This window comes from Tursiops truncatus, chromosome 2 (genome assembly GCF_011762595.2).
Source record: "Tursiops truncatus isolate mTurTru1 chromosome 2, mTurTru1.mat.Y, whole genome shotgun sequence".
Taxonomy (NCBI): Eukaryota; Metazoa; Chordata; class Mammalia; order Artiodactyla; family Delphinidae; genus Tursiops; species Tursiops truncatus.
The window spans coordinates 101,784,254-101,811,106 of NC_047035.1; the positions used below are offsets into that span (position 1 = coordinate 101,784,254).

At 43.6% G+C, this 26,853-nt stretch overlaps 1 protein-coding gene and 1 pseudogene across 2 annotated transcripts in view; both read left to right on the top strand.

Moving 5' to 3' along the window:
- FAM81A (family with sequence similarity 81 member A) overlaps positions 1-26,853 on the top strand; it is a 123,419-nt gene that overhangs the window by 25,467 nt on the left and 71,099 nt on the right. Inside the window, exon 1 of one of the 2 annotated variants that reach the window (XM_004322302.4) lies at positions 19,571-19,645. The exons of the other annotated variant lie outside the window; for it this stretch is intronic. The gene's annotated coding sequence lies outside the window, so the exon portion shown is untranslated. Of the gene's footprint in view, positions 1-19,570; positions 19,646-26,853 lie in introns of those variants that run through there. 2 annotated transcript variants of the gene reach the window in all.
- LOC109552652 (vasculin-like protein 1 pseudogene) lies at positions 13,924-16,634 on the top strand (annotated as a pseudogene).

Below are 26,853 nucleotides of genomic sequence, written 5' to 3' on the forward strand. Positions count from 1 at the left end.
ACAGCAAATACATACTGTTTATCGTGTGCAGGGCACTGTCATCTATTAAGTCCTCCGTCTTCATAATGACCCTGTCAGGTACATTTCAAAGAACTGTAGTGCTTAGAGGATATTGGAATCATTCCAAAGTGTGTTGGAACAGTTCAATTTTAAAATGTTATTGTGCCAGAAATTACATCTTTTGCAACGATTTGAATTTATGGTGAAAATTTTTAGATGTTAACTTTAAACTGTATATGGGGGTGCGTAGTTTTTCAAAATTCTTTCTGTGGGTTAGCAGCTGAAGAGTTTGTAAATCACTGTCCTAGACTTCTGCAGGTGTGTCTTCCCAGGTGATGTGCACAGAACCACTAAAATGGTTAATAGGGGCGGGGGGGTGTGTGGTGAAGCAGTTAGAGGAGCTTCTGTCATTACCCTTAAAGAATCCTGGAAAATAAAGGAAAATCAAAACTGGAGGCTATAGATAAAAAGTGAGTTCAGCTCGCTGCAGATCCAAAGGATGAATGCTGAGCTCTCCAGCATCCTGATTCAGTGCCCCTCCCCTCCCAGAGTCTGTGGATGCTGAGTCAGTGGCTCCAATGCCATCCCAACCTGTCATCTCCCCTTTCATATTGACTTGATTTTCTTAATGTCACCTCCTCAAGTTCTAAGTGTTAAACTTACTCTATGATCAACATAGCAATAGGAAAAAAAAAAAAAGACTCATTCTGCTTCACTAGGAAGGCATTAAGCCCTTCTATTCTAGGAACCAAATGAATATTCGAGTGTAAACTTCATGGCACATTGAAGATACAACACGAGCTGGGAGGTAGTTCTAAGACTGGGCTTATGGACCAGCTTCAGAGGTGAGGCAATGAACAGTGGCAACAGAAAACCTACCTGATGTAGGAAAGAGATGCCTTGTAACTTACCCAAACTGATTTGCACAACCAATCAAATTCATTAGCTGTAACTCAATGTTTCCCCTTTCAGAAAACAATATTCTCTAATTCACAGGGATAAGCACGGTAGTTCTATGGTCTCTCTGGAATCTAGTCTCTCCAAGAGTGAGTTAAGAAAGCTTAGAAAGGTTGTTAGAATTTAGTCTGATCAATAACCCAAAAGTGCTGCTCAAGACCGGTATAACAACCAGTTCAGTTCACTTTTTCAGCTATTTTTCCTCTCAGTCTTGTTCGTGCTAACAATAGGCATGGTAGGAAAAACTTGAATGAATAACTTCTTACTCTGATTCCTTTTTTAAACCTGGTAACGTAGGGGTAAGAGCTTGGGCTTTGAAGCCAGATGAGCATGAGTTTACATTTGGGCTCCATCACTTATTAGTTGTGAAGCTTGACTAGTGCAGAGTGGCAGTGATGTTTCCTCCTCACAGGGCTGGGGCAAGGAATCAGCAAGGCCATATGGGCAAGGAGCCCAAGACACTGGTGTACAGTAAACGGTGGCCAGTATTATCGGGATCATCACTCTCCTTTCGATTTGTAATTTGACTTCTGGATAGACTGACTGCAGGAAAAAACCTTACGTAGAAGACTGATACAACCCTTTTGGCTATTTTTTCTTCAGTTATAAAATCAGGAATTGATATTCTGATTTTAAATCACTACTGATAATTTGGTTACTGAAATCATTTCATCCGTTGGATTACTATTTGGATGTAAAACATTTACAAACACCATCTCATATAATTTGCCTAAAAACCTATGAGCCAACCAAAACGAATACTGTTATTCTTTTTCCCATTTAGGGAAGTAAAAAGTCAGATTAAGAGATATTAAATAACTCACCTTTACTCTCCTTTTTTCCTCTCTAGGAACTACTCTAATCCTACTTCTATATACTAAAATGCCACACATTCATCAGAGCCCATTTTAAGCTTTCCTTTCCTCTTTTCAGAGGAAAAGAACTCATTCTTTCCTGACCTTCTCTAGTGCTCAGAGTGTGAACTATATAATTTAGCACTATAATACTCTTTCATTTCTTCCCAATGGCTTCTTGGGTTTTTTGTTTGTTTGTGTGTGTGTAGGTTTGTTTGTTTGTTTTGGTATGTCTTTTTTATTTTAACTCTGGCCAGCAAGACAAGAAACCTCTCAAGGCTAGGAGTCATGCAACTTAAATATACTTTGGGTCTCACTCCCCAGTTCCCTTTCCCCTTCACACTCCCCAGCCCAGAGCTGGACTCAGAGCAAGTGCCTGATGTATCCTCGATTGATTCACAGAGAGTTTACCTGAAATGATGATCTAGAGAATCCATTGCAAGAGAAAAATGGAGAATCACTCCTTGGGGACTGCCATCTAAGAAGCAGGACAAAAATGTTTCTGCTGGGAAATTGAAATGCAAAAAGCAAATACACGCAGGACACACATCACTTCTCTGCAGCTTCTAGCGCTGATTCTAGCAATCCCCTTCATATCCCTCTAAGTTTATATGACCAGAACGTGCCTTTAGTCACAGTGTCCCCCAGTCATGGCACTGTGACCATGTGTAGGTGGGGTCGTCCTTCTGTGACTTTATGACACTCTGTTCTCCCTTCTGCAGTGATGATAATCAACTTCATTGTCTAGTAAAAAAATTAAACAACTCTTAACTGAGGGAAGCTAAATAGCAACTGATATTTTTGGAGACTCTCAAATTAGGACAGCTGAGTTTAATGGAAAAATAAACAAGTGTCGTACTGAATATCTGTTGCATATTGTTGCATGCTAAATGTCAGCCTAGAGAGAATTTTCCCATTTGTTTGTTCCTTTTTATCACGTCTTCCTGTTTGTTTATGAGTTGTTTTATAATCAAATAGATATTCCTTATAAATTCCAAATGGCAAGACATGACTAGGGTTCTTTTAGAAGACAAAATTCCAGATTTTTCCCAATGGTTCTAATGACCAGCCTTCCTACCTCCTGAACCAGGCTCTTGAAGTCTACCGGATTCTGGTGGGGTCATGTTCACCAGGCAAATGCTTCTCGCTACTTAAGGTTCATATGAATCAACTGGAAATCTTGTTAAAATGCAGATTCAGTTTCATAGATCTGCTGAGAGACCTGTGAATCTGCATTCGAACACAGAAGTGATGCTGGTGCGCCTGGTCCACAGACCACACTTTGGTTTTTTTGTTTGCTTTTGTTTTCACTTTTTTTTTTTTTTTTTTTTGCGTTACGCGGGCCTCTCACTGTTGTGGCCTCTCCCGTTGCGGAGCACAGGCTCCGGACGCGCAGGCTCAGCGGCCATGGCTCACGGGCCCAGCCGCTCCGCAGCATGTGGGATCCTCCCGGACCAGGGCACGAACCCATGTCCCCTGCATCGGCAGGCGGACTCTCAACCACTGCGCCACCAGGGAAGCCCCACTTTTTATTTTATATTGGAGTATAGCTGATTAACAATGTTGTGTTGGTTTCAGGTGTTCAACAAAGTGATTCAGTTATACATATACATGTATCTGTTCTTTTTCAAATTCTTTTCCCATTTAGGTTGTTACATAATATTGAGCTTCCCTGTGCTATATAGTAGTTCCTTGTTGATTATCCATTTTAAATATAGCAGTATGTACATGTCAATCGCAAACTCCCTATTCCTCCCCCACCACCTACCCCCCAGTAACTATGTTTGTTCTCTAAGTCAGTGAATCTGTTTTTGTTTTGTAAATAAGTTCATTTGTATTATTATTTTTTTTAGATTCTACATATACATGATGTCATATGATATTTCTATTCATTTGTCTGCCTTACTTCACTCAGTATGACAATCTGAAGGACAGACCACACTTTGGGTAGCAATGTTCTAGGTAGAACTGGGTCTCTTGAAAACTTGATCAAAGGTTCTTGTGTGGAAGCAGATGTGGTCCCTATCACTGGAGGTCAGAAAAGTCCTTAAGTTTTAGGTGATCCTACTTTGAAAGAAGAACAAGGTGAGGAAAACCTGAGTTTCTGAAGGAAAATGGTTAAATTCGGGACTTCCCTGGGGGTCCAGTGGTTAAGCCTTTGCTTTCCAATGCAGGAGGTGCAGGTTCCATCCCTGCTCAGGGAACTAAGGTCCCACATGCCTCGCGGCCAAAAAACCAAAACATAAAACAGAAACAATATTGTAACAAATTCAATAAAGACTTTAAAAAATGGTCCAGATCAAAAGAAGATCTTTTAAAAAAAAAAAAAGAAAATGGGTAGCTTCTTCTTAGGATATAGTAGGAAACGGCTACTGGCTGGGAGCTCTCCCTGGTGCTGCTTGAGACTTCTCCCAAGTCTCCTTTCCTCACAGGATCTCCTCCTGAATTTTAGCTCTTTTGTCTAAAATATCAATCTAAATCCTTGTTTGAAAACGTGCCCTTCTTGGACTTTGATGCTTGACTATCCCTCGTATTTATTTCTGGCCAATACCTGGAGCCTTTGGGCCTGCCTAGGAAAAAGTATTGAGGTCTTTAAGCTCTTTCCTTGAAGACATATTTTCTAAACCACCAAACCCTGATTATCTATCTCCTTTCTATCTATCTGTCTATCTATCTATCCATCCATCCATCCATCGATCTATCATCTATCTTTGCTTAAATTTGATGTTCTTGACCAAGAAAGGAAAAGAAAGTGCATTGTGGCCATAGTTTCATAAACAAAATAAGGTAGAGGCACACAGTATATGCCTTGCACATAGCAGATGTTCAATGCATACTTTTTATGCCTGTAAAATTCATGAAAATACAATTAAGCATTTTCAAGTATACAATTCCTGTATTAAAGTATACAGTATACATCTACATTCATGCTTTGTGCAAACACCAACTCTATCTAGTGCCCATAACATTTAATGCATACCTTTTGAAAGCTATATGAAAACAAAGATTATTTGGGTGATTCAGAAGAAATTTGTCATTTATTGAATTCATTAGGCAATTTATGGACTCTTAAAATTGTGAATATCTTAACTACATTAATATTTTTTCATTTTGGTTTCTATTCGTCTATGTGGTAATGATAATATCAGCTATTATTATGGAATGCCTACTCCATGCCAGATACTTTACGTATATTTTCTTATTTAAGCCTCAGAACAACTTAATGAAATAGGTATTATTATTAATAATATTGATTGAAAAGAACAGTAAAGCTCAGAGATTTTAATTAACCTGCCCAAGGCCATACAGCTACCAAGTGGCAGAGCTGAGGCTTAATCCAAGCCAGTCCGACTCAAGGACTTGATCTCTTAATCACAATGAAATGATACCTCATATGGACACAGACTTATTATCTATGACAAGTGTGGATTATGAAGAAAGTTAAAGTGTCAGCAAGCAAAAAACTAGATACATGTAAACTCAAGATTAAATGCTTGGAAACGAGGACTGAGAAAAAGCTAACGAAACAACAGAAATCTCATAGAACTGTTCAAAATTAGGGAGTTTTTGCCGGAAGTTTTTCATATAGTTTAAGTGACTTGTATTTAATTATTCAACTGTCAGGATTTTAAAATCATGATTCTCTTGCATCACTGGTTTCTCTCTATTTACTGGATCACTGCATCAGAAAGGAAACTTGTTCCAACGTCTTCTATTTTAAAAAACAAACTGAAAAACCTTTCTGGTTACCTTCCCATTTTTCTCCTCCTCTTTATGGCAGGACTCCTTGAAAGCATTGTCTACGGGCATCACTTCTTCATTCATTTCCCATCTTTTCGTCAACCTGCTCAAACAGATTCCATCCCCCCCCACTCCACTGAAACAGCCCTCATCAAGGTCACCAGTGGCCTCCATGTTGCCAAATCCATCGCTCTCTTTTGGGGCCTTAACTTCTGAAACTTCAGCAGCCTTTGACCCCACTGACCTCCTTGAAAGTCTTCTTTGCCTGCTGCCGCACCATACTCTCCTGACTCTTGTTCATCTGCATAGGCTCCCTTTCTGGGTTCTTTTTGTTTGTTTGTTTGTTTTTGTTTTTTTGCGGTACGCGGGCCTCTCACTGTTGTGGCCTCTCCCATTGCGGAGCACAGGCTCCTGACGCGCAGGCTCAGCGGCCATGGCTCACGGGCCCAGCCGCTCCGCGGCACGCGGGATCCTCCCGGACCGGGGCACGAACCCGTGTCCCCTGCGTCGGCAGGCGGACTCTCAACCACTGCGTTACCAGGGAAGCCCCCTTTCTGGGTTCTTGATTCTTGATTCCGGAATCTGGTTCCTTTTTCTCTGCCCCAGGGCTTGGTTCCAGGACGCACGCAATTCCCCATCTGCCCGTCTTCCCTAGATGATCTCATCCAGTCCCTTGAATTTAAGTACCTCCTATATGCTAATGCTAATCAAACAATATCTTCTGCTCAAACTCTCCCCCAGAGTTCAAACTCATAGTTCCAGCTGCCAGCTTGATAGTTCCTCTTAGAGGTCTAATAGACATCTCATACTTAACATGTCTAAAACTGAACTCTTCATTTCTGCCCCTAAACTTGATCCTCCCGAAGAATTCTCCACCTTATAAATGGCATCATAATTTACCCAGTTGCTCAGGTTGAAAAAACAGCAACCACCTTGATTTTTCTCTCCTCCATCCCTAACTAATTCATGACAAGTTTGCTTAACTCTACCTTTACATTATATCCAAAATCAGTCCAGTTCTATCCCTATCTCCCCTGCAACCATTGTAATCCAAGCCATAATCATACCAATTACGTCATCATTACAATACACCCAATAGCTTAAAACTAGTTTCTCTGCTTTCTCTTATGCCCTCCTGTAACTCATTTTCAGGACAGCCACCAGACCAAATCAGGTCAGGTTATTCCCCTGCTTAAAACTGTCTTTTGAGTCTCATCTCAAATAGAACCCAAGCTCTTTACTGCAGTTTTCAAGCTCCTAGGCACACTGCCCTCTGAGTCCATCTAGTACCCCACTCTCTTCCTCTCTTTCTGAGCTTAAGCCACACCAGCCTCCTCTTAGCCCCAAGTATGCCAAGCCCCTTCTCGACTGGCTGTTTCTTCTGCCTGAAATTCTCTTCCCCTAGATCTTTACATAGCTGACTTTAGATCATCTAGGTGTCAGTCAAACACCACCTTCTTATAGAAGTCCATGGTAGCCATCCTTTCTAAACTAGCCAACATGCTCCACATTGATCACTGTCCCATGGCTCTTTTTATTTTCTCCATGAGGATCATCACTATCTAAAATTGCTTTGCTTGCTCATTATCTCCCCACTTAAAATATAAGCTTCCGGGGCTTCCCTGGTGGCGCAGCGGTTGAGAATCTGCCTGCCAATGCAGGGGACACGGGTTCGAGCCCTGGTCTGGGAAGATCCCACATGCCGTGGGGCAACTGGGCGCGTGAGCCACAACTACCGAGCCTGCGCGTCTGGAGCTTGTGCTCTGCAACAAGAGAGGCCGCGACAGTGAGAGGCCCGCACACCACGATGAAGAGTGGCCCCCGCTTGCCACAGCTAGAGAAAGCCCTCGCACAGAAACGAAGACCCAACACAGCCAAAAATAAATAAAATTTAAAAAAATAATAAAAATTAAAAAATATATATATAAGCTTCGGGAATTCCCTGGCAGTCCAGTGGTTAGGACTCCGTGCTTCCACTGCATGGGGTGCAGGTTCGATCCCTGGTCTGGAACTAAGATCCAGCATGCCGTGTGGCATGGCCAAAAAAAAAAAAAAAAAAAAAGTTAAAAAAAATATAAGCTTCATGAGGGCATCGATTATGCATGACTACTGTATCCCCTATGCCCAAAATAGTGCCTTTCACAGTCTAGGTTCCCAATAGATGAGGAAATGGAGGCTGAAAAAAATTAAATGATGTGACCAAAATCATCCTGTTAGTAAGAGATGAAGCCAAAATTTGAACCCAAATCTGAAAATTTCGCTCTGAATCTTGAAGTCCTTCTGTTACATGATAATGCATGTAATATATGTTCAGCAGGCAATGATTTTCATTATCTGAGTAATGGAAAATAGTCCCCTGGCTTTTTGTTATTCATAAAGCTTATAAAAAGCTAACTAAAATAATTTTTTTCTTTTTCCTTGCTCTGAAACATTATTATATTTACACACACACACACCCCCCCATACCTTAAATGAATATTCTATGTATCTGGAAAATGATTTTGTATTAATCAAATAGGCCTTATCTTGACGGTTCTATTTTTTTTTTTTTTTGTGGTATGCGGCCCTCTCACTGTTGTGGCCTCTCCCATTGCGGAGCACAGGCTCCGGACACGCAGGCTCAGCGGCCATGGCTCACGGGCCCAGCCGCTCTGCGGCATGTGGGATCTACCGGACTGGGGCACGAACCCGTGCCCCCTGCATCGGCAGGCGGACTCTCAACCACTGCGCCACCAGGGAAGCCCAACTGTTCTATTTTTAATGGGCTAAAACTGATAGGAAAAGCCATATACTGATTTTTTTGTCAGAAAATTATTAACATAAATTTGGAACAATTGACTATGCAGTCAATGGGTTTATGCTCTTTTGAACAAAATTTGTTTTTAAATTAGAGTCTTACGTCCTCTATAAAAGGTTTCATAATGCCATTCTCAAAGGGAAGAATTGTGGTTTGCTAACAGCACATCTTGAAAGTACCTGAAATAGAAATACAGAAATTATGTCCTAGGAAGAAAGGCAGTAATAAGACTCTTAAGTAAATAAACTGAGGATTTTCAAAATAATAGGTACATATATTTTTTAAATACTCTATGATTTTCTCCTCATAACTCGAGTTTTCTTTTAATTTTTTTTGCATCAGAGAAATACATGTATCAATACTTAGTATATAAAGTCAAAGATGTTTATACTGATGTTTCTTGATCTTTCACTGTTAATTATTATCTATTGACTTTCTACTATGGAAGATGAGAATTTAGCTTTCTTAAATGCCTCAGTCTACCTTCTGCCACATACACTTTTCCTCCAATCTCCCCAATATGGTGAGGTAACAATTTTTGATTAAGCTGATAATCAATGTTTACATTATGTCTATTGTTCACAGCTGAGCTATGTATGATTGCAGACAACTTTTTTCTTTTCTTAGTATTAACGATTGCCTTTTTTGGCCATTGGTTTAGTTCTTTTTGTACCTCTCACTAATTCATCTACAGACATTTTTTTAAAAAAACACTTTAAAATTAATTAATTTTTGGCTACATTGGGTGTTCGTTGCTGCACACAGGCTTTCTCTAGTTGTGGCGAGCGGGGGCTCAGTAGTTGTGGCTTATGGGCTCTAGAGCACAGGCTCAGTAATTGTGGCACATGGGCTTAGTTGCTCCGCAGGATGTGGGATTTTCCCGGACTAGGACTCGAACCCGTGTCCCCTGCATTGGCAGGCGGATTCTTAACCACTGTGACACCAGGGAAGTCCCATCTACAGACTTTTTGATAGAAGTATAACTCCTTTCACTGTGGTACAAACATATTAGATAATCCGTTTCTCTCTCTCTTTTTTTCTCTCTAATTTCTTGGAAGTATCCTTCCTGTGGTGCTCTACTTCTTGCTTTAGTCTGTACTGGTTGCTCTCCATAAGACTTGTTGGACATCAGTCCTGGTATTACTTTTATCATATTCCTAAGAATTCTCTTTACTGTTATCTTGGAGTAGATCTTCCACTTCCTGGGTCCATGTCTCTTTCTTTTTAGCTTACTTTCTTATGCAGTTTACATTTCTCAGTAAAATCCTGAGAAAGTGTACATTTTTGGGAAGTAGAATATATAAAAATGTCTTTATTTTTTCCTCAGACTCAATGGATAGTTTAGCTGGATGTAGAATTCTATAATAGAAATAATCTCTCAGAATTTTACAGGTACTGATCTTGTTTCCAGTATTACTATTGAGAAGTCTGATGTCATTCTGACTCCTGATTCTTTGTCTGTGATATACTTACAGTCTGGAAGATTTTAGGATCTTCTCTTTATCTTTAGTGTTCAGAAATTTCAAAAAGAACTGCCTTGGTATGAGTTTTTTTTAATTCACTGTGCCAGGTACTTGGTGGTTCTATTCAATCTAGATCATCATGTCCTACAGTTATAAGAAATTTTCTTGTGTAGTTTCTGCAACGTTAGAGGGCTTACTATGGGCAGTCTTATTGGTTGGCGTGTCATCCAATACTGCTCATAAAAATGCTTGTGTTGAAGTTTTTTTAAAGCTTGATTTATAATTTTCTCTCTTTCAGTATAACAAAAGGCAAGCTGATATCTCTTGTGAAAAATTTTCTACAGATATTATTATTTTCTCCCCTTGGAAAAAGAGTAGACTCTTCCTTGGAAAAAGAAATGTCAAACTTATTGTGTTAAGATTAGATACTGTGTATGCTTGTGTTTTATTTTTTTTAATAAATGTATTGTTTGTTTATTTATTTATTTACTTTTGGCTGCATTGGGTCTTCGTTGCCGTGAGAGGGCTTTCTCTAGTTGCGGCAAATGGGGGCTACTCTTCGTTGTGGTGCGCAGGCTTCTCACTGTGGTGGCTTCTCTTGTTGCAGAGCACAGGCTCTAGGCGCACGGGCTTCAGTAGTTGTGGCGCACGGGCTTAGTTGCTCCGCGGCACGTGGGATCTTCCCGGACCATGGCTCGATCCCCTGTCCCCTGCATTGGCAGGCGGATTCTTAACCATTGCGCCACCAGGGAAGCCCCTTGTGTTTTAAATTTATAATGAATTAGCAAGACTTTTGTATTTGTCACTAAGACCTATCCAAAAAAGACCTATCCAACTTTTGAGTACTGAAATTACCGAAATAAAACAAAATAGTCAAACCAATATTCATTATTTGCTCACTCTTCTGACTGGATTTGGGAGAAAATAAGCCGGGAAAAGCTCAGCCCTGACTTCTGATGTAAGAGACTTGGGCAGAGATACTAGTCAGGAATGGGCCACATCTACTCCTGGTGCTAAGAACAGGGTAGGCAGGTGGAGGAAAGAATCTTAGAGGGCAGAACCCAGGTCAGGTGGTGGCAGGAGTAGGGAAGTAAAAGTCTTCCTTGTTCTGGTGATGCTTTGAAATCCCACCCTATGGTTCAGAAGAATAAACCAAACAGCTGAAAGCAGGGGCCAGATGACTGTCTGGTGTTGGTGGTGGCAGTGGTAATCATTGACTCCTCAGCCATCGCTGGCTATATTCCTCCTCAGAGATGTCCATGGGGAGCAGAATGACTTCAACTGGCAGTGGGAGGAAGGACGATGGGCTAGTGATGCCATCTGCACCTTTGCCACAGCACCAAGTATTATGCACAGGCCTCTTTCCCTTTTCAAGGGCCTGGGTGGGTGCTTAATTTGGCTGAATCATATAGGTGGAGCAGGAAGGATGCAGATAAATAAGGCAGAAGCAGTAGTGTGACAATCTCACTCGTTGTTCTTAGAGGAGAACTTGGAATTTGTGTTAGATGCAGCCAAAAATGATCGGGATATTAGGCGCTGTACATCCGTTTGACTAGGACATTGATAACTTCATGCAATGGAAAGAAATGGTTTGGGGTGTGGCTGACACCAAAAGGATACTCAGAATTGTTCCAAGACAAGCAACATCAGTAATTGTGTGAGGAGCAAGTCAACCAGATTAATTACCAACTTCTGTCTGCATATGTAAGATAAAATAGTCAAGCCAATATTCATTAGACCTTCACTCTTCTGATTGGGTCCTGGGAGAAAATAGTAATAATAAAATTTATATGATATGAGATATAATAAATAATATTACAATAGTAACTAAAGTGCCCTAAAGTTTTTTTTTACATGAGTTAGTGCCTTTGATCTCCATTAGAATCCAGTGAAGTAGGCACTACATTACTGCCATCTTACAGGTGATGCAACTGAGTCAAAGAGACGTTAAGTAACTGGCCTAAACACATACCAGTAGTGTTTAGGAACGTCACAGCGTGAATCCTCCTTAAAAAGAAAAAAAGAATGTGTCACATTTACAATTTATGATTCTAAGGGGAAGAGAAAGTTACCTCCTGAGTCTATCGTGATGAAAACCTATTACATGACTATGGGGGGGGTGGGAGGCGGCTACAGCTCCTGGTAGAAAGTCCTACAGCTCATTCACATGACCTTGGGAAATCTGCTATATGTACATGAAAACAATTAAAGTGTATCCAAATGCTGGAGAGGAAACAAAGAGGGTTACACTTGGTATTTCTCCTGTAAGAACAACTGCATGATATTAATTTTAAGTGCAGAATATGCATTGTCTATTAATCAGGACTTTAAAAAGTAGCACTCCGTATACCTTTTGCTAGCAAGCATGCACTCATAAAGCACTTGCTTCTGTTTCATTATTTAAGAAGATGCTCAAATCCCAAAATATTTTTGGCTCTGTGTATTTCAAACTAAAGATTCTTTTATCAGGTTCGTTTAGAAAATTATACTAAATCTTCACTCTTTGCCAATGTAGACTTGGGTGAAGGTGTAAGAAATCAGATAGAGTGTTAAAATTAATTTGTACTCCCCAAAATAAAATTGTTTGTATGTTACTCTTCATATTCTTTTTTTTTTTTTTTTTGCGGTATGCGGGCCTCCCACCGCTGCGGCCTCTCCCGCTGCGGAGCAACAGGCTCCAGACGCGCAGGCCCAGCATCCATGGCTCACGGGCCCAGCCGCTCCACGGCATGTGGGATCTTCCCAGACCAGGGCACGAACCCGTGTCCCCTGCATCGGCAGGCGGACGCCCAACCACTGCGCCACCAAGGAAGCCCTCTTCATATTCTTTGATATGTACAATACTTGGGGGAACAAAAGGGGAACTGAAGCAACGTCTATTCACATCTCACTATGCCACGCATATTATGTACTGAAGTTTACGATGCATTTTTTTTTTTTTTTTTTTGCGGTATGCGGGCCTCTCACTGTTGTGGCCTCTCCCGTTGTGGAGCACAGGCTCCGGACGCGCAGGCTCAGCAGCCATGGCTCACGGGCCCAGCCACTCCGCGGCATGTGGGATCTTACCGGACCGGGGCAGGACTCCGTGTCCCCTGCATCGGCAGGCGGACTCTCAACCACTGCGCCACCAGGGAAGCCCCTATGGTGCATTTTTCCTTCCTGGTCTGATGTGATCATTGGGAGGCCATCCAGCATCTGGTTAAAACACAGGCAGTGGCATCAGAAGTGCCCAGGTTCAAAGTCCACCACACCACAAAAATAGCACTTAAAATTTATACACTACATGTCACTATTATTCTTACATGAAATCTAACTATGGCCAATAACATGAAAGATCGATGTTGTATTTCAAATATAAGAATATCAAATACCAACATCTGAAAATCCCACCCACTAATCAAGATTATCAACCATTCATTTATTGATCTACCAGCCCTATCAAATATCTTCTCATGATGAAATTTCTACTCCCTCTTAGAAATCTGCTTAATATTGCAAATCCCAACAGGAGGCTTTCTAGCTATACACTATACATCAGACACAGTAACTGCCTCTTCATCTGTGACGCATATCTGTCAAGGTGTGAGCTACAGATAAATTATCTGAAACTTACATGCAAACAAAGCCTCCGTATTCTTTATCTGTGTATTCATTCTTTCTAGTGCCGTAAAGCTTCGGGACCTGGACAAGCCATAGCAATGTCTCTAAGCCTCAGTTTTACTCACGGATTTTTGCAAGGAATGCATTAAATACTATAGGTAAAGCATTTAGCCCAGGGCCTGACACGTAAACACTGGCTATTATAGCATCACGGCCAGGGCCCAGGTGAGGTAAGGCACGTAAGTGCAAAATTTAAGGGGGTGCCCAAAAATCTCAGTAATGAAGATAAATAATATTTTAATGCAATACTTTAAAAATTGAAATTAGTGTCAAAAATCCATGAAGAACAAAATATCAAAAATTTCAATAAGGACAGTACTGATAGTCCTGATTTTTCCTTTGCTTCACGTCAATGTGGCTTGGAATGGCACAGTATAATGTATCATGTATGTTGTGTGTATCGTTATTTAGTGGGTATTGTCATTTCTTTTTTGTGGTTGACAGAAGTGAAAGTTGTCTCTTAATTCTCGTACCTGTGAGGATCACCGTCCAATAATGTACTACTTGGCAGAGAAGCTAAAACAAGAGTGTCAGCTTACGTGGGGCTCTATTGTCTAAACTGTGGTGTCCCGACTGGTTAATACATGGTAAATAAACATGATTGTTTTCTCAGCTATACTGAACTGAGCTATTGTGGCATGAAACTTCAGAAGAGCTTAAAGACTATACAGTATATATATATACATTTTTTTTGGCCTATTTTCTGAAAATTGCTGGAAGGAAAATTTTTTCCAAAGTCAGTGTGCAGGAGTCTTAACGGCGCACGCACGTGAAGGAAGGAGGGAGCTAAAGTGATAGATTCCTGTGGCCTTTAAAATGATTGAATAACGATGGAAATGGATGCAAAGTGACTTCTCTACTGAAGCAGAAGATTCTTATTACCTTCCATTAACTCCGTTTAGTCTTCAGGAAGGGGCAGAGCGAGTGAAATACAGAAATCTGAAGAGAAGAAAACCTCACTTTGGAACTTTCTCCATGACTGTTCCTTAAGCCCTGTCTTTCTACTTGTTTTGATTTTGCTGTGAATTTATAAATAGTGAAGACCAAAGAAATAGAAGAAACATTTGAGAGCTTTATACCAAGAAATTTGCCTTGAGAGCTGCTACTCTTTTGAGGGAAAAAGCATATCAAGTTCCTGTCTGATTTTTTTTTTTAAACAAGATTTCTTATGTCCTTAGATTTTGAAGGATAAGTCATATATAAATACATACCTGCACACTAGTTTTAGCAGCTGTGTAAGAATAATGAGATTTATAAACTAAGGGCTTTGTAATGTGGATGTTTTGCTACTAGAGTTGACTGCTCAGAAGATCTTTTATAGCTCTTCAGTGTTTTATTTTTGATCTATCACTTCAATGACATTATTTGTCCAAACAAAAGTCCATCTGTCTTTCTAAGCTACGACTTTTTATGAACAGTGTTTGCATTCAATGTGCAAATGTCCATGTATTATCTATTTAAGCAACATCATAGGGCCATCACTCAAGGAAGTTGAATGAGGTGAACATTAATATAGCTCTTTCCCCTTTCCCCTATTTTTTAAGTGTAACAAATACTTTTTACGTTCCCCTCCCCCTTCCCTTTTCCTCTTTCCCCTTTTGGAAACATGTCAGGATCTAGATAGTTTAAGATGAGCAACTGAGGGGACTGAGAAATTGATCCACACAGAGCCTGGCTTCTTTGTGTTTCATCATAAGGTGTGCTGCCGGCCAGCCTAATTTTAAGTACCCTTTTAACAAGAGAACCTCGTGGAAATCCAGCTGGCAGACTCAAGGAGTTCAGGAAACAGGACCACAGAGGTTACACTCTGGGATCCTGGCCATGAGGTTGGATGCCTCACCTTGTTGAAAAGAGACACTGGACCTAAATGGTGCAGCATGACTTTGTTCCTGCTTGACTAAATTTCTCAGCACCACAGTCAGCTAAGTCACCTACAGCCACCTTTGAAAAACACGGAGAGCACCTACCCTGAGGAGGTGGTAGACTTGGAGTAAGCCGTCGTCGACCTAATTCCTCTGATGGCTTTTTTTAACAATGGACCTCTACGAACGACAGGAGATTCCTGGCACCAGCCCTCCCTATTCCGCCATGATTCCGTGGACTCTGGTGTCTCTAAGGGAGCATATGCTGGAATCACAGGGAACCTATCTGGTTGGCACGGCTCTTCCCGAGGTCACGACGGCATGAGCCAGCGTAGTGGGGTGGCACAGGGAACCATCACCACTGGAATGGCAGCTTCCACTCCCGGAAAGGCTGTGCCTTTCAGGAAAAGCCAGCTACAGAGATTAGGGCAGAGAAGAAAGATGATAAGGTGGAAGGGTTGCAGTTTGAAGAAGACGACTTTCCTTCTTTGAATCCAGAACCTGACAAACAGAGTCAGCCATGTAGACCTATGGGAACCCCTTCTGGACTGTGGGAAAACCCACCTAGTGCCAAGCAGCCCTCCAAAATGCTAGGCATCAAAAAAGTTTCCAAACAAGATCCTGCTGCTGCCTTCTCTGCTGCATTCACCTCACCAGGATCTCACCATGCAAATGGAAACAAATTGTCAACCGTGGTTCCAAGTGTCTATAAGAACCTGGTTCTTAATTATAAGGTTATTCTAGAACTTCTGGCCATAAACTCTTTGGATAAATCCTCCTTTATTCCAGATTTCACTCTCTAGTGGGTAGTATTATGTTAAGGCTCAGTTGTTTGCTGTTTCAACACAACTCAGGCTGCCTTCGCCCTGCTATGTACACCAGCAATTACCTAAGTTAAGACATAGATAACACCTCCTAAGTTAACACTACTACACTACTAGGAAGAGTCTTCCAATATTTTATGCTTCCCTGCTGGTTGTGCCCTAATTATAATTACTTTAAAAAAACCTTGTGAGATGGATAGATACCAACAAATCCATAAGCAAAACATAATATTTGAATTAGCTAACACATGAAGGGAAGTTATTAGCAAAAACAGATAAGTCAATTACAGTTTACTCAAAACATGTGAAAAATCCACTATTTTTACATATAAAAGAGGAAAACAAGGGATTTCCTTAATTCTAAGATGTTTCTATTATCAACAAAGAAAACCACCAAACAAAAGTCATAAAGAATAACACATATTTTATGAACTGATTATTAAGAGAATAATGTCCCACAGTCTGAACCCCACCTTTGTTCAATGTAAGATTTCTCTTATTTGATGAAAGATTTTTTAAAAGGAAATGGATATGGTGATGATGAAATTAGGGGCAGAATTTAGATTGAGTTAGTCAGTGCAAAATGATGTATTGTGCTCTCTGGTTCTTCATGACTCCAACAGCACATATAAATGCAAAGCATATTTTCTCCTATCTTGAAAATGTTTGCTTAGCACTAAAAACCTCTCTGTTGACCTTATTTCTCACCTTCCCTGCACTACCAAACTTCTCTAAAGAGTGACACACACCTCCTCCTGCATTTCTCTGGCAGCCAGTCTTTTCTTAACCCACAGCAGTCCAATAACTCAAAAATACGCATGAAAGGACTTCCCTGGTGGCGCAGTGGTTGAGAGTCCGCCTGCCGATGCAGGGGACACGGGTTCGTGCCCCGGTCTGGGAAGATCCCACATGCCGCGGAACGTCTGGGCCCGTGAGCCATGGCCGCTGAGCCTGCGTGTCCAGAGCCTGTGCTCCGCAATGGGAGAGTCCACAACAGTGAGAGGCCCACGTACAGCAAAAAAAAAAAAAAAAAAAAAAAAAAAATCCATTTCCTGTAATGAGTCACAATCAAACAATTCTGGAAAAACAGATAGTTCTTTGAAATTTATCCTACAGAAATAGTTTGAGTTGGAAAAAAATTAAGGTAGGCTTAAATCATTGTGCACTGTGTCTCCTCAGGATTCAAAACATGTCACCTGAACAGGGGGGAAGACAAGGTCAGAAGTGGGAAGCCGTGGCTCTACTATACTGTGAAACTTCAGGATTCCTACTGAGGAATTCAGAGTTTGCAAGAGCTACAATTCTTTGTCTTCTTACTAATGAATCTTTTAAAATTTTGGATTCTGTTTATGCTAATTGATATGATTTTTTAAAAGGAAATTAAAGTCAGCCAGAATAAAATGGTGTGTGTATACGTAGCAAGGGCCCTCATTTACCAGGTCCTCTTCTTCTCTACCCTTGAGAGTGATGGAGTCTTGTGGCAATTACAGCATAAAGTTATGCTTTGAAGGCCAGCAGAAGTACAGGAGGGAGTTTCCTCTGTTTTGCAGATGCTCCACTCTGAGGATTATAAGGATTGCTGCCATTCTCCTAGGAAGCCAGGAATGGGTGCCCTGCAGCTCTGAATCAAGGGGGAGTGGCAGAATGGAGCTGGGACCAGGGAAGAGAGTGGGATAGTAAGGGTGGGGGGTGGAAGAAATGAGGCAGAGGGGACTTTCATGTGCCCATCTGAGATGTACACCTTATACTCTGGAAGGCAACCCAATGGGGACAGGCAAGAAGCATTCTGAACCTTTCTTGGGACTCTTGATGGTGGGCTCTGGGTTTGAATGAGTACTTTCCCGTAAGACCTGCACGTCTTTCCAGACATAGCAGAGACTTATGTATGTTTCAAATATATTTTCAGTGGGAGAAAGTCAGTGGGAAACTGAGTGATACTGTTATCAGGATGACGTAGGATTCAATTCCATATACGTTTACTGAGTGCGTACCATGTGCCAGGCAGTGGGAATCAAAGGGAAAAAAGGAAAGAATAATCACTGAGCTAAAGGGATGCTCCTAGGTCAGATTTCCACACCATAGTTCTCCAGGTCATGCACTCTCCTTATCACAATGTCAGTTTCATGCTGTCTGTGGTTATTTGATTGATGTGTTTCCGGCTGTAAGCTCTATGAGAGCAGAGATTCCTGTCTCTTTTTCTTTTTCACCATTGTGTATGCACAGTTCCTAGAGTTTGACAAGCATCCAATAAGCATTGTTCACTGAATGTTATGGATGCATTAGCCCTTTGTGGGGATAGTATCCCGTTTTATAGGTATGGAAACAGAATATCCAAGACCACATAGAAGTAACTGCTGGAGAGAGGACTCCAGAACAACTCAGCCTGACTCCACAGCCCAGGGTCTTTCTACCAAATTCCCCCTTTCCCTGGGTCGGAGAGGCTGTGGCTGGTGGAGGAGACGGATAGGAACACCCTTCCTGGGTAAATACTAGCGACACGAAAGAGGTATGAATCGGAGGTGGGCGTAGGTGGGGGTCCCCAACTCTGCTTAAATCCCGCCCACTGAGAGGAAGCAAATTTCTGAGTGGATCGGCGTGTGCATCCTGCTCAGAATGCACATTGAGAGGAAGGTGCGAAGAGTTAGGACGCCCTAGGAGGCGGGCGAGGCAGAAGGGAGGAGGAAGGGATGTGAAGAAGAGGGGTGGTAGCACTTCTTTCTTGCGTCGTGCCTGCTGCTATGAGACCGGATCCTTGGTCCCAGTGGCCGGTGTCAAGGGGATTCATTAGATGACACTTGGCCGCCTCGAGGGTTAGTTAGTTCCGCTGCACAGGTGGGGCGTCAACGCGCAAGCTGTTTCCCAGACGGTGGCCTCATAAAATAACTTCTCCTCGATTTGGAAGGGGATGGGGGTAGATAATAACGCTTTCTGTGGGAAAGAGGTTTGGTAAATAACGGATGTTAGGGCTCTGAAGAGAATTACAGGGCAGGCACCATGGCTATTATCTTAATCAGGCACCATTTCAACACCCCTCTCTTCAAGTCAACCAGCCCTACAAGAGGACTTATTTTCCAATAAGCGAAATCCCCGCCCGCCGACTCCGAGCGGCTGGGCTGCGAGCTGGGTGGGAAACAGCAGCGGGAGGAGAGGCTATTTTGGGTGTGGGAAAGCGGAGGGAGGAGGGGCGGCGCCGCGGGGCTGGGCGCGGGCGCGGGGAAAGCCTCCAGCTCGGGCTGCCACGGCAACCGCGTCCAGGCAACGCGCCCGGAAGCCGCTCGGGCGGCGCGCGGCTGCTCGCGCCCCCCGGGAGCCGCGAACCCGGCCGGGCCGCGCGCCGGGCCAGGCGGCAGGCGCGCGCTGATTGGACGGCGCTCCCCGCGGCGCGGGCCCGCAGCCGGGCGCCTAGCACAGCCAGCGCCAGCGGCCGCCGCACCCAGCCGCGCCGGCGAGGACATGGGCAGCCGCGGCGCGCCCGCCCCCCGCGCCGGTGAGTGCCGCGCCCCGGGCCCCCGCCCTGCCGTCTCCCGTCGCCCGAGGCGGGAGCTCCCCGGGCCAGCCGGTGACCTTGGGGCGGCCGCCGGGGGGCCGGGCTCGGGGGAGAGAGAGCTGACGCTCATGTGACCTGCTGCCGGCCGGAGGGTTTAACTGCATGCTGACGCGAAGGGATGAAGTTGGGCACCGAGCGCGACTGGCGTTGCATTTTTGCGGGGGCCGGGGGAGGTTGCATGCTAGCAAGCCAGCAGAAGCCCCGAGGGACTGTTTGGGGGAGCTGGGGTGGAGCACGGATTGCCAGGGGGCAGTGCCAAGTCAGCCGTCCCGTTACTCAGAGCAGAGTGACCTTGGGCGGGTTCACCTCTCTGCCCCCTCCCCACCCCTTTCTCATCTTTAAAAGGAGGGGCTCGGGTTCTTTGAAGTTCCAGGGTGCTGTTGTGCCGTCTTACGGTGAGCTGAGGAGGGGCCCCCAAGTACTGCAGGTACAGGACATACGAGGCTTAGCCTTGTTTCTTCTACCAGGGGTTTCCATTAATTGGCTCTCAAAGTGGTAAGATATGTTACCGTTTTGTGAAAGATTATGGAGAGAAAGCAGTGGCTGATGAGAGAGTGGCTTCTCCTGATGCCCAGGTTAAAGCCTCTTGAGTGCTCTAAAGTCATGCCCAAAATCAGGGTTAAGACTCCTGAGTTCTTCCCTGTAGTTAATCTAATAGGAAACTTTGTATTTGAACAGGTAGAATCCAAACCCAATAGTGGCAGAGGCAGCAGCAAATGAAGTGAGTCATTTCTTCAATATGCACGAGGTTGTGTGTGTGCGCGCGCGTGCGTGTGTGCCTGGCTGCGCTCACGCCCTCATCTTAAAGTCTGTGTATGTCAGTGTTAGAAATTATTTCATCGGAGTAAGCAGATTTGAACCTACAGAAGTGCAGCTCTCTCAGAAGCAGGGGCGAACACTTGCAGCTTGCTCTTTAAATGAGTTGGGTTTGTGAAAGTAAATATGTTCTTTACTGAGAAACATCCCTAGCGTTTACCCATTGGGGGATGTGGGGGGCGGGTGAGGGTAGCAGTGCTCCTGAGACTCAGTCATCTGTGTCACCTCTTCTGTTCTTAACATTGGCTGGGGCCCCTTTCTGTATTCTCAGTTCATAAATTCCCCTCTTCCTGGGAGAGCGAAGGGAGGGAATGTCCTGTCCCTCTCACAGGTTTGGGGTTGCCCCATCTGTCTTTCTGCTCCAAAGCAAACCTTGATATTCCTTCCAGTCTGATTTCATCTGTATAAAAATGTGGGTTGGGAAGACAGATTTTTCAGTGTTAATGAATAAGCTTCTGCAAGCTTGTTTACCCAAAGGTTTAATAATCTGTAATGGTTTACATATTAGAAATCTGATAGCGTTCAGACAGAAAAATCCTTACTGCCCAAGAATCCAGCCACTAAGCCCTACAGACCCTTTAATGAATCACACCTCATTACACTTGGATCCCTTAATAACAAACTGTTCAGCCTCCTGTCCTGCAGGCTGCTAACCTGTGTGTCTCCAACCTGCCTTGCAGTCTCTTGTTTCTTACATCCTGCAGCCACATGCCTTTGTTTTCATTTTGCTGTAGCTGAGTCCATCACCTGTCCGTCCCCTAGCTCCAGAGCCTGAGTGAACAACTTCCCTCAGAACAGCCCTCTCCCATCTCAACAGGTGCAGGGACTGGGCTTCCCCTTGCTTCTCAGTGCTGCCTCCAGACCATTAACCCATCCCTAACAGAGTCTTCGCGCAACACGTCATGCTGTCTGCTTGTGCCCTATACCCTCCTTATCTTCTGAATCAGCGCTTGCCAAACCTGGTGGCTCCTCAGAATCACCTGGAGCACTTTGAAAAACGCAGCTCTTTAGACTCTCCTAAACATACCACATTAGAATCATCAGGTGGGCAAGACCTAAACATTTTTATTTTAAAAACAAACCCAAAAAGAAGGAAACAGAAGGGGAGGGAAGATGGGGAGGGAAAAGAGAGTTCACCAGGTAATTCTGATGTACGCCCAGGTTTGGGAATCACTTCACTTGATGCTACAAAAAAATTAACAAACAAAGAAACAAACATGAACAACTAACTTGGTTCTGTTCTCTACCTTGTCTCTTGCTGGTGACTTTGGCATCACTGTTGAGGCTCTATTAATTCACTGATCTTGAAGTTCATCAAGGTCCTCAACATCAACTTTTATGGCCTTGGTTTCTACTTTACTTCAGCCACTTACTTCTTGAACTTGTTTAGTCATGGGAAGTTTTTCCACCTTCAAGATCTGGAACTTGGATGTCAGTTTGCTTCGCCGATTCTTTCCACTTAACTGAACCAGACTAACCGTCACTGAAGACTCTGGTCCCGTAATCACTTACTGTTCCAATCCCTTTATGTCTCTGTTAATCTATTTGGAGTGTATACGTTCCAGCCATTTCGGTTTTGTCCAGAATCCGAGAATCCTTTGTCTTAACATGTTGGACTTCTCATATTCCAGTCCTCAATCCAAAATCACCCTCATCATCTGCTTTTCCTTCTCCCAGTCTGCCAAGTTATCGCAAAGACCTTTGCACTGGTTCCACTGTAAACTTATGCTAGCTCTAATTTCACCTAGGTCTTACTTTTCTGTGAAAAAAGAAATCCATCTTTTATGAACTCCCAGCTGCATTCCATTAGAGGTTATGCCAGACTTTTCCATTCCTTCAACTTCCAGTCAGTTTCCTTTCTGGAGACAGCCTTTTTTCATTCACAAGATTAAGGATGTTTATATTGGAGTTTACTGCCTTCTGCTTTAATGTTAGTTCCCACTGTACCCTCCTCACCACCCCAAGCATTCTTTTTTACCCATCTTTGTCCTTCTTTATTTCCTCCCTCTGAGGAAAGAAATGTCTATCAGTCCCTTACCCAAGATTAACTCACATGTGTTGCACACTTTGTCTGGACTTTTCCCCTTCCTCCTTGCCTCTTTTGGGAACTTGCTCCATTTGTTATTCCCTTTCTCTAATTTCTTTGGTCCCTCCTTACTCTGCCCCAGCCCTCACTCCACCCTATATTCAAATCATCTTCTCATAATAAAAGAAATTGTGCTAGAGTCCCAGCTCCATCCAAGAGAACTGTCTGCAGTGATGGAAATGTTTTGTATCTGTGCTGTCCAACGTGGTGGTCACTAGCCGTATTGTCACTAGTAGCCATATAGTCACCAGTAGTCAGATGTGACTGCTGAGCACGTGAAATGTGGCAAGTGTGACCGAGCAACTAAATTTCTGATTTTTGTAAAATTTCAATTAAATTCAGTTGAAATAGTCACCTGGGGCTGATGGCTGCTGGACTGGGCAGCGCAGTGCTGCACCCTGCTCCTCTGTTGAACTGTCCTCAGGTTTCCCCGCCTTGGACTGCCCACTTACTCCTTCTGGCCTCAGCCCCACCTTTCTGTTGAAACTGCTGTCGCATAGGGCTCCAGCAGAGGTGTCCCGGTTGCAGAGCTGAGGCCTGTACCCTGTCTCCCTGCTCCTTGGTCTCTGCCCCGCATCTGGTGCCAGCGGGTACCCTTTTTCCCAGCCTCTCTCTTTCCGCGTCTCCTTGTCACTGGCTCTTCAGGGGCAACTCAGACCTCACTTATCTCCTTTCTCTTCCTGACTTCTGAATGGGAAGTTCAGTGGGATCCTGTCCTGGGCCTTTTTCTTACCTGGCCTCCTCCCTTCTCCCAGCATCAACCCCATCTCAGGGCCAACATTAGTCGCTAATGGACAGTTACCTTGTGCCTCACGGGGCACCGTGGTTCTCTTGTTATCATGTCCTTCAATCCTCGCTCCACGTCTGTGAGGCAGATAGCCTTATCGTTGCTGTTATGGAGTGAAGAAATTGAAGCAGAGAGAAATGAGAATAACTTAAGCAATTGTTACTACTGCTGGTTGTTAAGGAGCGAACTGAGAGAGCAGCCCTGGCAATCTGCCTTCGAGCTCTGCTTTTAACCAGGTTTTACTCAGCCCCCCCAGACGCCTTCAAACCTCCATTTCCAGCTTTCTGAATCCCATTCAGAATTTAATACCCAGAAGCCCAGCTCTTTTGTCTCTAAACAGCTCTTCATCCTAGCTTCCTTAATCTTTTTTCCCCGTTAACTTTTTATTTTGAAATAATTCAGATTTACAGAAAAATTGCAAGAATCATTTAAATAATTTCTATATACTTTTCATCCAAATTCTATAGATAATAACTATTCACCACACTTGCTTTTTCTCTCTCACACATTCGCTGTCTTTTTCTACACACATACACAAGCACGCACACACACATACATGTGTTGTGATTTTTTTTGAACCTTCAGAGTAAGTTATGGACATGATGCCCCTTTACCTCCACCCTCAGATACTTTAGTGTATATTTCCTAAAAAATACAAGGGCATTTTCTTGCATAACGAACATCAAAATCAAAACATTGACATTGATTCTGTACTATTATCCAATCTACAGACCTTATTCAGGTGTCACCAAGAGTCCTAATAATGTTCTTTAGAGCGAAAGAAGGAAAAGAAATCTTAAAAAAAAAGCCTCTTCCTGGTCCAGGATCCAGGTCCAGGGTCTTGTACTCTGCTAGTTGTCTTGCCTCATTAACTTCCTTTATTCTGGGCAGTTCCTCAGTCATTCTTTGTCTTTCATAACCTTGCCACGTTGGCAGGGCGAGGCTGTTTATTTTGTAGAATACCCTTTAACTTGGGTTTGTCTGGAGTTTTCTCGGAGTAGGTCCAGGTTATCCATCATCAGAAAAGCATCCCACGGGGAGAGAGACATCACGTCCCTGTCGGTGCATCTGTCATGATTTTCGTGCTGTCATCATCCTCTCTGTGACCTGCTTTTGCTCTCTTGGGTTATTCTGACTTGTCTCCTCTTCACACTCCTACATCCAGTTGGCTGTTGAGTGTTGCGGCGCTCCCTGCGCAGCCTCCTTCAATTTGTCCCTTCCTTTCCATTCCTCCTGTCTCTCCTGTTGTGGATTCAAGGCCTCCGCGCATGGTCCTGGCAACTGTTGATCATGGCTTACCAGCAGGAATCCGTGTGTGCGGTAATTTTCACTGGTCAGTACTTCCTCTGCTCTGTCCTCCCCTCCACCCTCTCTCGAGCCATCCTGCATTTCCTTGACCCACCCCTTTGAATAGCCCACTCGAATGGCTGCTTCTCAAATGCATTTCCTGCTGGCCCAGTTCAAACTGATCCTGCCCCTGTCTGGAGGCCCTGCGTGGCTTGTGCCACCACTTGGCACCTACCAGCCTCTTCACTCTTGCATGGTGGCTCGTCTGTTCTAGTTCCCTATTGAATCGAAGCTCTTGAGTGCGGGAGCTGTGTCTTATTCAGCACTGCAGAGGCTCAGTGTATATTTGTCGACTGGACAAAATGACTTGATTAGAATCATTAAGCGAACGCGCAGGCTGACCTTAGAGTTGTCGGCTAGCGTGCCGTACGTGGTGGTAGGCGTGAGGCCCGTGCTTTACTCTGAGGGTCAGGTAGGTGTTGGTTCACAATAGGGCCTGTTAGCAAAACGATACGTAATTCAGAAAGGTATTTCCATGTTGTAAGTGGAATCAATGATTCCCCCCCCATGACATCTTAACTTTGTGTATATGTGTCAAGACAAAGAAAGGGCAGGTTGGATTTTTTTAAAAAAGAAGAGAGAGAAACCTAACAGCATATTAAAAAGTGGCCCATCTATTTCTTCACACTCCAAGTGAACAGCTGAATGTGTGAGGAGCAGTTTCTCAGGCTCACATCCTCCCTTCGAGCCCTCGAGCCACCTGTTCTCTCCTCTCCATTGTCACCCCGACTCTCTCTCTGCTCCCGTCAGCGCTGCCGCCCTTCCTCCATGCTCCCTTCACTGTTTCTCCTCTTCCTTGTTTCACTCTTTCTGCCTGTTCCTTTCTCTTAATAATTCTTCTATTTTCCTCCTTCTCCCTAGATTGATTCTTTTCTTTCTTGACTTCTTGGATGTGGTTTCATGTCCCACAGGTTTTTAACCTAAAAGCAGGTGAAAAAAGGATAAAACAATGGCTTTGTACTACTCGGTGGGCTTTTTTTTGATTCCCCGCCTCTCCCCGCCACCGAGGGTCAGTAGATCTTGGTATTGTAAAAACGTAGTCATCAGTGATAATAAAATGGTTTATGTGATTACCTTTCTGCTACAGCAAGAGAGTTCCTGGGAACATGCTGATAAACATCAAAAGGGCTGAAGTTTTCAGTCTGTTAAGGCAAAATTGGTGCTTGAGGTCAGCAATCCGACCGCAGGGTGGTGAGTTGTTGAGGTTACTGGAACAGGAGTATTCCTCCTTGAGGTGTGCCTGCACTTGCTGGCTACGGTCAGCCTTTTTTCTCTCCTGAGAACGCTTTTGTGCCAATAACATCTCTGGACAAAGTAGCTGCAGAAGTGAAGGCAGGAGATTCTGCTGCTCAGCTGAGTGGGGCTGAAATAACAAGCGTGTTTACGTGGGAGAGAATGAGGGGGGTTGCTTTTGCATTATGGAATTCTTAAAATTGTTTAACCGGGAAGATGTTATTCAGAAACCGCTGGTGCCTTCAGCTTGTTTTTTGTTTATTTCAGATTTCTTTTTTTTTTCCCCCGTTTTTAATTATCTCTAGAAGAGCTCAGGAGGCCTCCCCTGCCCTCTCTAAAATAGTTATAATATTAATGTGCTGAACTCAAGTCGTTACTCCAGACAAAAGAGTCTCTCACAGACTCCTGTGTTCGACGGGGAAGTCCAGGCCCCTCCCGCCATGTATGAGGAAAAGGGCAGAGACAGGAGGCTGGATCTTTCTTTCCAGTCCAAATGCTTAGCTTTTCAGCCAAAGACTGGTGTTGGGTATGAACCCAAAAGTCACGACTAGCATTGTGTCCGCGTGAGTATACAGAGTCATGCCTTCCCCTCCTCTGTACTATCCTGGATGCATCGGGGGTGTAGGTAGTTTGGGAGGGAGAGAGTTTACGCAGGCTTTTCATAATACTTTTTCTGTTCTAGCTGGTGCATTCGGCAGATTCCTTTTTTAACATGTGGTAATGTGTCTTCTCTAATGCTAGAAAGAAAAGTTGCCAAATATAGCTGTGGATCATAATAAAACACCCTAAAGGTAATACGAACACACTTCTGGTGTGGGTGCGGGCATGGGTGAGCGCCCGTGCTCACTGCAGGGCAGCCTGGAGCAGAGATCACGGCTG